This window comes from Rattus norvegicus, chromosome 19 (assembly GCF_021556685.1).
Source record: "Rattus norvegicus strain SHRSP/BbbUtx chromosome 19, alternate assembly SHRSP_T2T, whole genome shotgun sequence".
In the NCBI taxonomy this organism is placed as follows: Eukaryota; Metazoa; Chordata; class Mammalia; order Rodentia; family Muridae; genus Rattus; species Rattus norvegicus.
Window position 1 is genome coordinate 33985943 of NC_141552.1, and position 11028 is coordinate 33996970.

An 11028-nucleotide genomic window follows, 5' to 3' on the forward strand; every position below is an offset into this window, starting at 1 on the left:
GCTTCTTTGACAACGTGAACCTCCTTACTTTGAACCCTTACAATGTGGATGGGATGAAAGATTCGGTGGCGACGTGCATGGGTAAACGCTCAGGTGAGAAAGGACAGATGCTAGTGACAGACGGAGACGTGGGATCTTGGGATGGGCTTTGTCTGGCCAATAATGGAGAATAGATATGGGCGGAGGCAGGGGGGAGGCCCAGAAAAACCAAGACACAAAACCTACTTTGTGGCCATTGTGTTTGCACAGGAGTCTTGATCTGGGGAAGACATGCTGTTGTGAGAACTAACAAGGTGGCTGGCTTCTTTGATGAGATACATTCTGAAAACTAAGGTCTATAGAGTCATCCATCACTGGTGCCCCCCGGGAGTCCTTCCCTTTCTTCAAAATCTGGCTTCTTGGAGCCATGGGTGTGTCTTCTGCCAATCTCCCCTCCCCCTAGAATCCCTGTCTCTAGAAAGTTCATGGTAGCTTCCTAGCACCCACATGCTCAACTTGAAACCACTCAAAGAACCGACGTCTTCCATGAGCTGGCTCCACTATGTTTTTCCCACCAGTCGCCCTCAAGGGCCTCCTGCTCCCCAAGGCTCCTACTGGCATCAGGCTGATCCCAATTTGTTTCTTCTCTTCCACATCAGGCTTCATTCTCTGAGACCCCCTTCTCCACTTGCACAAGGTCAGCCCGTCCTGAGTCTCTGAGCTTCTCCGTCTTCACCAAACCTGTCTCTGCTTTTTGATGCTGACCTGTGAGCATTTGACTGTCCATCTGATGATCTACCAGCTCCCCAGGAACACAGGCGCTGCCCACAGATGCTACTATGTAGCACAGGACCAATAAGAGAGGCTCAATAAGAAGTATGGGCGAGTTCAAACAAAGTGAAGTGATAGACTAGGTGTTGGAGGGTGTCGGCTCACCTTCCCCTGTAGCTCTCTCAGCCCCCAAGGCCTTGGGAGTGAGGCTCAAGAGGAATGGTTGCCATATGGCTTTCACCCTCTACCCTAAAACCCAGCCAATGGTGTGCGAGGCAAGGTCTACACTTCCAGCCCCTCGGTGCCTTCTTAAACCTTTCAGTCTTCTATCATTCAACAAGAAACTGGAAACCAATCCATTCCCTGTGGGGGTTGGGTATTTGGTGGTGAGTGTTGAGATATAGTCCTTAGACACCTGAGAGTCACAGAAAGGGTAGACTGTAGCAGTGACAGGGAGGGGCAGGAATGGTGAGAGCAGACTGACCTATCCTTCCTCCTTAAAGCAAATTGCTCAGACCCAGTGGACTTCGAGCAGGCCACCTGCATGTAGAAACACCCAAGGAAGCCAGGGGCCAGCATGCTGGTGAAGCACCCAATGGCATGTTGAGCAGAGTAGAGTTGGTGGGAGGAGGTCTTTCCTACTTGGCGGCCTGAAGCAGGGCTGGCACTCAGAAAGCAGGCGGAGAGGCTGTCGTGTGGATGTGGGCAGGCTCAGCTCTGTCGTCTTTTCCATATGCCCCAAGCCCGCTGCTGGAGTTCCTCAAGACTTGGCTACCATCTCGCTGGTGGAGAGCAGTGTCTCCCTCAATGGTTTCACTTCACTTCCTTGATTTTTCTGCTGACTAGGTGAGTGAGCTGCCTTGGCTCATGGTTCACCTTCTCTGTCTCCTCAGGCACTGTAAAGCCATGTCTAGTTCTTTCCAAAGCAAAGGTTCTGGAGAAGGCATAAAGCTAAGAAAGTGAAGGATTATTTGGAGTTCCCACCCACTTTCAAATCCAGTGACCACAGCAGACATTATTAATCGATCTCAGTGCACATCACTGCTATTCCTGGACATGGGTTAAAAAGCACCTGCCGGACAGTCCGCCCTCCTTCCTTTCTAAAGCAGCTGTCTTCCATTGTTTCCTTCGCCCATGACAACCACACATTTCAAAGGACTTACTTAGGACCTGTTCCCTGCTAAACCCTCAAAGCTCCTTCAGGTGCGATAGTGTATGAATTTGCCTTTCAGAGCCTCTGGGAGCTGAGTACCCGCCATCTAGGAAAGGCACAGTTGGTGGCTGCAGCTGGAGAAAATGGCAGTTGAAGGAGAGAGAGCCCAGGGCTCCTGTGAGAATTGCTCATTTGCCCTGTTCCTCAGTTTCCTAGTTGTGTACACTTGGGCAACTCTTTCCCCTTCTCTGGGCCTCAGTTTCTCTATGGATGAAATGAGGCTGAGATCACCGCTTTCTCAGAGTCACAGTATGTACAGAGCATGCCAAGGGGATGGAGACACATGGTGAGGTTGACCCCAGCAGAGCTATGTCACATCCCTTCTCTGTGTCAAGGCCAGGAGCTGGCCAAGCAGAGGTTTCCTGTTCTGGAAGTTTCTGAGGATCTGGGATAGAGCCGTCTCTCCTAAGTGACATCAGAAGTAGGGAGGTCTACTTCTGATATGTGACTTGGTTTATCGTGAACGTACAGTTTGGTGGCCAGTGTGGCGTCTCCTCTTTTACTTGGGTCCAGGGAAGCAGCCTTGGCTCTGAGGGTCCCGTATAACAGCACGGTCCTGTGGACCTCGACCCCTCTGTGGGGGCTGTTGAACGACTTTCACAGGGGTGGTCTAAGGCCATTGAAAAACAGAGGTATTTGCATTATGTAGCATAACTAGCAAAATTACAGTTACAAAGTAGCAAAATAAAATTAATCTTATGGTTGGAGTCACCACATCATGAGGAACTGCACCAAAGGGTAATAGCGTTAGGAAGGTTGAGAACCACTGCAGTAGAGAATGGGCCCTAGCCCCACCTCCATGCCCGTAGCATCCTGCTGAATCTTAAGTTTTATCTCCCGGCACCCCTCCTCCATGCCTCCCTCCTCAGGCCTCTCTTCTTCCCATTGTGAGGGAAGAGGAGGAAGGCCCTGTGGGCCCCTTTGTTGTTTCTCCAACCGGTCCCCATGGCCTCCCCACTGGGATGGATCCTCCAGCGTCTGTTTCTCTGGAAGACTTGAAGCCTGCTCTGCTCTGACCAATGAAGCCTACCTAATGCATCCCGGGGGTGTGGGGGAGGGGTAGGTGGGCAGACAGATGCCTCGGGCAAGGCGGTTTGGCCTGCTCTGAGAGCTGAGGGCCCAGCAGCGCAAGCCCTGGGAATTCTGTGCTGGATGCTGGATGCCCGTCACTAGTCCCAGGAAGGGCCTAAAGTCAGAGAAGCAGATTCACTGCCCTGCCTTGCACTCTTAGCTGTGGAGATGTCCTCTCGGGGGGTTAGTGAGCTGGGGAAATGGGGACTTGAAGCCCAGAGACCTTGGGTTCTAGCACTGGGACGCTAAGGAGGGCCCAGAGAGCATCAGCGATCAGGTTCAAAAGGGCCTGGGGCTTTTCAAAATCTGTTAATATTCACCACTATCCAGCCTCATTAAGTTGTCTCAGAAGAGCCCAGCACCAGGTCTGCCTCTCTACAGTGAGACCTATCTCTCTACCTAAATCTAAACCAGATGCCAGCACAGTCAAGGGTCCCAGGGCCCCTCAGGGAAACTGCTAACCTCTGTGCTTTCTCTGCTAGTGAATTAACAGCATTCCTGACTTGGGCTTTCTCCAGGCCAGGAGTTCAAGGGTGTGGTCACCACTTCTGCAGCAATCTCTTCCCGTTTCTCTTAGACCCCCTAGCTCTAATAGCTAGTCCCCATTGGTGGCTCCATAGGTGGCTTTTGGGTCTGCGTGCCATTGTTGTGTTAATTCCTTTCCCATTGACTGGCCCAGAGTTGTGTGACAAACAGGACACCACAAATGTGGTGGTGGTGACCAGTAATCTTTGAGGCACTCCACTTTTTAAGCTGCTCCCAGTGGACTGCTTAGCCTGAAGAAGACATTAATTTTAATGTCTGTGCAGCCCAGTGAAGGGGACCTACAGAAAGTTTCTATGTGTATGTATATGTGTATATGTGTGTATGTGTGTATGTGTTTTTATGTGTGCATGTGTATACATGTATATGTAGTTTTACATGTGTGTATATGTGTATGCATGTATGTATATGTGTTTGTGTGTATGTTTGCATGTGTGTCTGTGTGTATATGTGTTTGTGTATATGCGTGTGTGAGTGTGTGTGTTCTCTTCTAGCCAACCCTGAGACCTGGATTGGTAGGCAAAGATCCTCCCCCACAGACAGCCCCTAGGGCAGTGAGCAGTCTGGAACAGTAGATGAACACACACACACACACACACACACACACACATATACACACACACACACGCACGCACAGAGTGACAGAGCTGGAGTCCCATGAGTCTGAGGGTTCCTCACTGCTGTGACATCCAGCCTTAGATAAAACTAAGGAGCTCCAGTGCTCTTTGGTTCCCAGCTCCCAGCATGTGGCTCTGATTAGGAATGACCCTCAAACCATTAGGCCTTTCTTGAACCAATAGGTAGAGGCTGTCCTGCAGAGGACATTCAAGAATTCTCCCTGGGATTTGTACCTTGAGCTGATTCTGGAAACTACTTGACATCACACAAAAATGTATACACACACCCACACACACACACACACACATACACACATACATACAAATACATACACACATATAAACACATACACATACATGAACATACACACATAAACACATGCACGCATATGCACACGTACACACACATATATACATACACATAAACATATACATTCACACATATATTCACATACATATATATACACATGCACATATATACACATACATATACCCTGAGTATATGTGTATGTATGTGTGTATGTGTGTATGTGTGTGTATGTGTGTGTATGTATGTGTGTATATGTGTGTGTCTGTATGTGTGTATGTGTGTATGTGTATGTATGTGTGAATGTGTGTCTGTCTGTCTGTATGTGTATATGTGTGAATGTGTGTCTGTCTGTCTGTCTGTGTGTATGTGTGAATGTGTGTCTGTATGTGTGTATGTGTGTATGTGTGTATGTGTATGTATGTGTGAATATGTGTCTGTATGTGTGTATGTGTGTGTATGTGTGAATGTGTGTCTGTATGTGTGTATGTGTGTGTATGTATGTGTGTATGTGTGTATGTGTATGTGTGTATGCGTGTATGTGTGTATATGTGTGTGTCTGTATGTGTGTATGTGTGTATGTGTATGTATGTGTGAATGTGTGTCTGTCTGTCTGTATGTGTGTATGTGTGAATGTGTGTCTGTATGTGTGTATGTGTATGTATGTGTGTATGTGTGTATGTGTGAATGTGTGTCTGTATGTGTGTGTGTGTGAATGTGTGTCTGTATGTGTGTATGTGTGTGTATGTCTATGTGTGTGTATGTATATGTGTATGCACACATGCATGTGTATGCTTATTCAGAAGCCAGAGGAAGATGTGGATTCTTGCTGAACCTCATGTTTCCCACTTCAGGTAGGCTGAGCAGCCAGCAAGCTCACAGGATTCGCTTGTCTCCACCCCTTGTCACCCCCTTGGGGCTACAGGCACGCCATGCCTGGCCTTTTAATGCGGGGCGCTGGGGATTTAAATTCAAGTTCTCATACTTGCCCAGCAAGGACTCTTACCCACTGAGCCATCTCACAAGCCCCAGACTTCCCACTCTGGCCAAAGATAGGTGTATGGCCATTGCTAGCATCTCCTTCAGATCAGTTGCAGTCACAGAACCCATCAAAGCCGGGGACATCCGCTGTTCAGTAACATCAGTATGCTGCATAAATTAGCCGTCTAGAAGTGCGACTGATACGAGGGATGTCTGTTGCCATTTTAATTTGTGTTTTGTTCACAATTTAAAAGCTGTGAATTCTCCCCAGCTCCGAAAAAAAAGAACAAAAAAAAAAAAAAAAAAAAAAAAGCTGTGAATTCACGGTGCTCAGTGCTCTGAACCGCTCTCCCACCTCCCCCAGGGCAGCGGCTTCACGCTGGCTCTACTGCGACTGCAGAAAGCTGCTGCCCCAGGCAGGGGGCAGACTTTGGAAGTCAGTCTCCTTGAGGCATGCTCTGGCTGAGAGGCAGGCAGAATCATGGAGACAGACTGGCAGCAGGGTGGCTGGGAGGTGCTGTCTTTGTTGAGCTGTGTGGCCCCCAGGAGCAATGTCACAGCCATGGTGAATCCTGGCGTAATCCTAGAGGCAGCGCTAGATGGTGACTGGCAGAATTTGGGAGTCCCTTGGGACGGGTGCCAGATGGTGCTCCTGTCGAGCTTCAGGGATTCGAGGAGTATATCCAGGTCGCATTCTGGATTTCCCACTGTCCAGTAAGACTGGGCACAAAATCAGACGGGTCATCATTAATGGGGAAAGGGTGTCCTTTTCCTCGTCAAGAGTGGAAGAGTGCTTAAGGCTGCAAACACGTCAGCTGCAGGGTGGTGGAGTTTGATCTCTGTTGTGTTCGTGTCAGTGCAGTATATGATCCCTGCATGGCTCAAACATGGTAGACATTTAAAAACTGCAGGTACCTCATGGCATAGCAGGAAAATAGTCACTTACTGGGTGATCACTGCCTGCTAGAGAAGCTTCCTCAGACTTCTCACGGAAGCCCTGGACTGAATGCCTACCCATCTTCCCATCTTTCCTCCCTCCTCCCTTCCCTCCTCCTTCTCCCTCCCCTCTTCATTCTGGTCATCCTAAGGCATCTATGCATATAATTTATTGTAAGCAGTGTAGTGGTGTGTGTGTGTGTGTGTGTGTGTGTGTGTGTGTGTGTGTGTGTGTAGGCTAGAATGCTATTTGTCCTACTTCTTTTGTCATCCAAAATATTTTTGCCATCTACATGATTCCGGATATAAGTGGCCTCTAGGACCCCACAGATCCCATCTGTCCTGGAGTTAGTACCTACTAGTAAATCTGTATAGTCCTTTGCTGTTTACAGAGTCAGGGCCATGTGGCATATCTCAAAGGCTGGGGTTTACCTCGGAATGTATGCCCTGCTGTTACAAGGCACCCAGGACTCCTCCTTTGGTGTTAGCTGCTATAATATCCTTCTCTTTTTTTTCTTTTTTCGGAGCTGAGGGCCAAACCCAGGACCTTGTGCTTTCTAGGCAAGCACTCTACCACTGAGCTAAATCCCCAACCTTTAATATCCTTCTCAATTTGCCTTAAACCCTGTCTAGTCTGTTTGCATGGATACCACCTTGTTCTGAAATACATGTTTTGATCCTGTTTTGAGGGAGGAATCACAGCCTCAGGGAAGCGACATGCCCAGAGGCCCTCAGCTGGGTTGTGAATAACTTCATGCATGTGACACCCTGAGCTCAGTCTGAAATGTCCAGCCACCTTCCAATGGGCCTCCAGCTCTGGCAGCCGCTGAGTGGACATCTGTGGGTGCCTCCGGCAGAGCATCTTGTGCTGGGATCGAGCGCCACCTGGTGGCCGCTAGAGGGAAAAGATGTGGGAGGGAGGCAGGAAGGAGGGAAGGCAGGTAGGAAGATGACCTTAAAGGTTGAGGTTTTTGTCTTTCAAACATAAAACCAGAACAGCTACCAAACGTCTGAGCATGAACCCATTTTACTTAATTTTTTAGCTCGACCTTGACAGTGTGGTGGGGCACGGCACAGTAGGAATGTAACGGTTAGAGAAGAATCCTGAGTTTTCATCTTTCATTTTGTTTGGACAGGGTCTCTTTTGATGTTAACTGCTCTGTACACCAGGCTAGCTGGCCAGAGGGTTTCCAGGGACTCTTCTGTCCCCAATCAGGAGTGGCCCTGGGATTACACATGTGCTACTGCATCCAGCTTTCACACAGGTACTGGGGATTTGAACTCAGATCCTCAGCATGCTGGGTAAGCACTTTACCACTGAGCCATCTCTCCTGCCCAAGTGTTCTACACGAAAAGGCCAAAACTTCCAGGGGAACAGCTTACTGGGTCTTCTAGTCTTTCCCATCCTGCCTTTCACAGGGCAACCCTGCTCTGGCTTCTAACACTAAGTTACTGAGAGGGAGGCTGTGTTAAGTAAGACTCTGAGGTGCAGTTTTGCGACTTTTGCATGATGCTGTTCGTACATTTTGACCTGGTCGATTTCTACATGGGTTCTGGTTCCTCTACGGCAGTCTGTTGTGTGAAGAGACCTCAGGTCTTTCCTTGTGTTGATGGGTCCCAGGCCTGATTCCAGTCTTTGGCTGCACCGAAGATGGCAGCTATGAACAGTTAGTATATCTCTAGTGCCCACGCGAGTTTGTACGTCGAAGTACAAACGAATCAAAAATGCTAGACTGTGGGGTTGTTGAAGCTGGCCTCAGCACGTGCCACATTTTTTGGCATTTGGTTAACAGTATCCAGGGCTGTGCATGAGAATTCTGGTTGCTCCAAAAAGCCCACTGGCAACTGTCACTGTCATGCATGGTTGTTTCCTCTGGTATACCTTTGTACAAATTATACATTTGTACCCTACTGTTTGTACGTCCTGAGGACTGAATTCTTTAGGTTTATCAGCCACTTAACTATCCTATTTTGTGAAATGCCTGCATGGTAGCTAGATTTTTGACCATTTCCAGTTTGGTGAGCTTGCTCTGCCTGTCAGACATACATTCCCCCTTGGGGCAGTTGGTTTTTTTTTTGACTCTAATGTTCTTTGTTGAGTAGAATTTTTCATATTAATACAGGCTGTGAATCTCTCTCTCTCTCTCTCTCTCTCTGTATGTGAGTGTGTATATGAGTGTGTATGTATGTGTGTGTGAGTGTGTGTGTGAGTGTGTGTGTGAGTGTGTGTGTATGAGTGTGTGTGTATGAGTGTGTGTATGTGTGTGTATGAGTGTGTGTGTGAGTGTGTGTGAATGTGTGTGTGTGTGTGTTTGTGTGTGTGTGTTTTCTCCTTCTCCAAGGTCAAGTTGGTCCTCAAACATTGCCACCGTCTGCATCTCTCTGGAATTGAATTTCACTTATGTGTCGTCCATACACATTTTCCATTTGGATATTGAAGTAGCCTGCCTGGTCTGCTGGGAAGATGTTTGGGTTCTGGTGTGCCATGACAGAGCGACTCTGTGTCTGATGTGTGTCTATTTCTGAGGAGAGTGACGTTGCTGTCCTGTTTGCAGGAATTTCCAAAGTTTACGAGGTTCTGGGAAGACCTGGTGCACTGTGGGTGATGCTGAGTCTGCCTCGGGGCTGGCCGGGGCATCTATTCCTTTCAGTGCTCTCTGTTCCGTGGACTTGGACTCACCGTGAGCTGTTAGGCCAGGTTATCAGGAAACTGAATGTGCGCTGTGGGATCCTTCCTGGAAAACCTCTGGCCTCACAGAGCATCCATGGCGCCTCCTCAGTTGCTGGTGGAGCACAGCCTGTCTCCTTCCAGCCCTAGCCGAGCCCCAAGGAAGTGACAGGCTTGACTGTGTCTGGCAGATGGCTCCCCATCGCCCTCAATATGGACTAGAGGCACAGTGAGTCCACTGGGGATGCAGCTCAGCTTAGCAAGAGTTACCAGTGAAAGCCAGTTCACAGAGATTCTTTATGGAGGAGAATTCCCTCAGAGATGGGGTGACTCAGGTGAGCCCTAATTGTACATGACCAATGACACCAAAACAGAGAGAGGAGCCTTGTGACGATGGAGGTGGGACTTGTGCTCTGCTGTCAGGGACACCCATGGCTTAGGCAATGAGAGGAGGAAGAGCTCTGTCGCTCCCCACAGTTTCCCTGTCTGGTTCCTTACTGACCATGGTAGGGGCTGAAGTTGACTCTCATTCAACTGATCCCAAGAGACTCAGTTGCTCTGGTCTTTACTCTGCTCTCCCTCAGCTAATCTGTGGCCCAACAAACCATTCTCTGGCTCAGGATGACTCAAGCGTCTCCTAGAAACCTATCCCTTATGTCCATGCCTCCTTGAATGATGGATTGTCCCAGCTTCGACTCATTTGCTCTCAACTCGATTACCCTGGTTTAAGTCTCCAACTATTGTTAATCTCAACCACGGCTGGTCTCTTACACTGCTGACCCAGTCAGGTCCTTTGGAATGTTTCTTTATGATTCTTTCCTTCTATGGATACAGGCTAGTCTCAACTTTGGAATCTGAGCTGACCTTGGTATTTGCTCTGGCCACTATAGACCAGCATGAGCTAGAACACAATATAAGTTATGTCCTAGTCCTGAGCTGAGTCTCTTAGGCTTGCTGCCTCTTAGAATAACATTCCACTAACACGAGCTCAGGCTTGTCTGTTAGGCCAGAGAACAGCCATCCTGAACAGGACTTTCCAGAACCACCCTGCCCTAGCTGACTCACTGAGTCCAGACACAGGCAGACAGCCTAGATCTGCCAAGGCCACTCACAGCACCATGGCTGAGGCGTATAGAAAGTGGATGCTCTAAATTGTGCTTAGGTGTGGTTTGTTACACAGCCACAGTTCACTGATACTACTCCTTAGTGAACTTGTAGATGATCCCTTCTTTCCATGAACATTTTCTCCAAGAAGCCAGAGGGCTTGTCTCTTCTTCTTCTCCTCATGGAAACTCCAGACAGAGGCTTGCAGGCCTGATCTGTCCTGCCTCTCCCTTCTCTCCCCTCTTCAGGTATGAGAGGCTGGTTCTTGCCCCTGCTGATGCTGGGCCGTCTCTGAAGTTCCCTGTGATTGTGGTCACATCATTTTCAGTCTTTCCTCCCTCCAGAGTTCAAGTTACCCAGAGGCAGGAGCATGCCTGTTCTTGTTGACATGTCCTCAGCCTTGTGGCAGCAACACACAGTGGGTACACTCTGTAAAATTGCAAAGCTTATGACTCTCACATCCCTGGTTATTTCCTTTTGATGGCCCTTGCTGTTCCGGTCCCCTCCATCCAGACTTAACTACAGCTTCCTAACTACAGGACTGTCCTAGCCTCTGAGCACTTGCGTGCTCTGTCCTTTCTGCCTACTCTTCCCTCTCTCGTACATCCTGGCATGCTTGTGTCTCAGTAAAAGTAGCATCCTCCTCCAGGAAGCCTTTCCTCTTCCAGAGTTCCCATCTGCTCACTCCTCTGTCTTAGGAGGGAGGACACTATAATTCCTGTGGGTTGGTGGGTGGGTGGGATAACGGACTAGTGGAATCCCAAGCACCATCTTGGGATTACCTGGCCTGTTTACTTCCCTGAGAGTGTGGTTCCCCCCTGGGAACTTTGTGTTACAC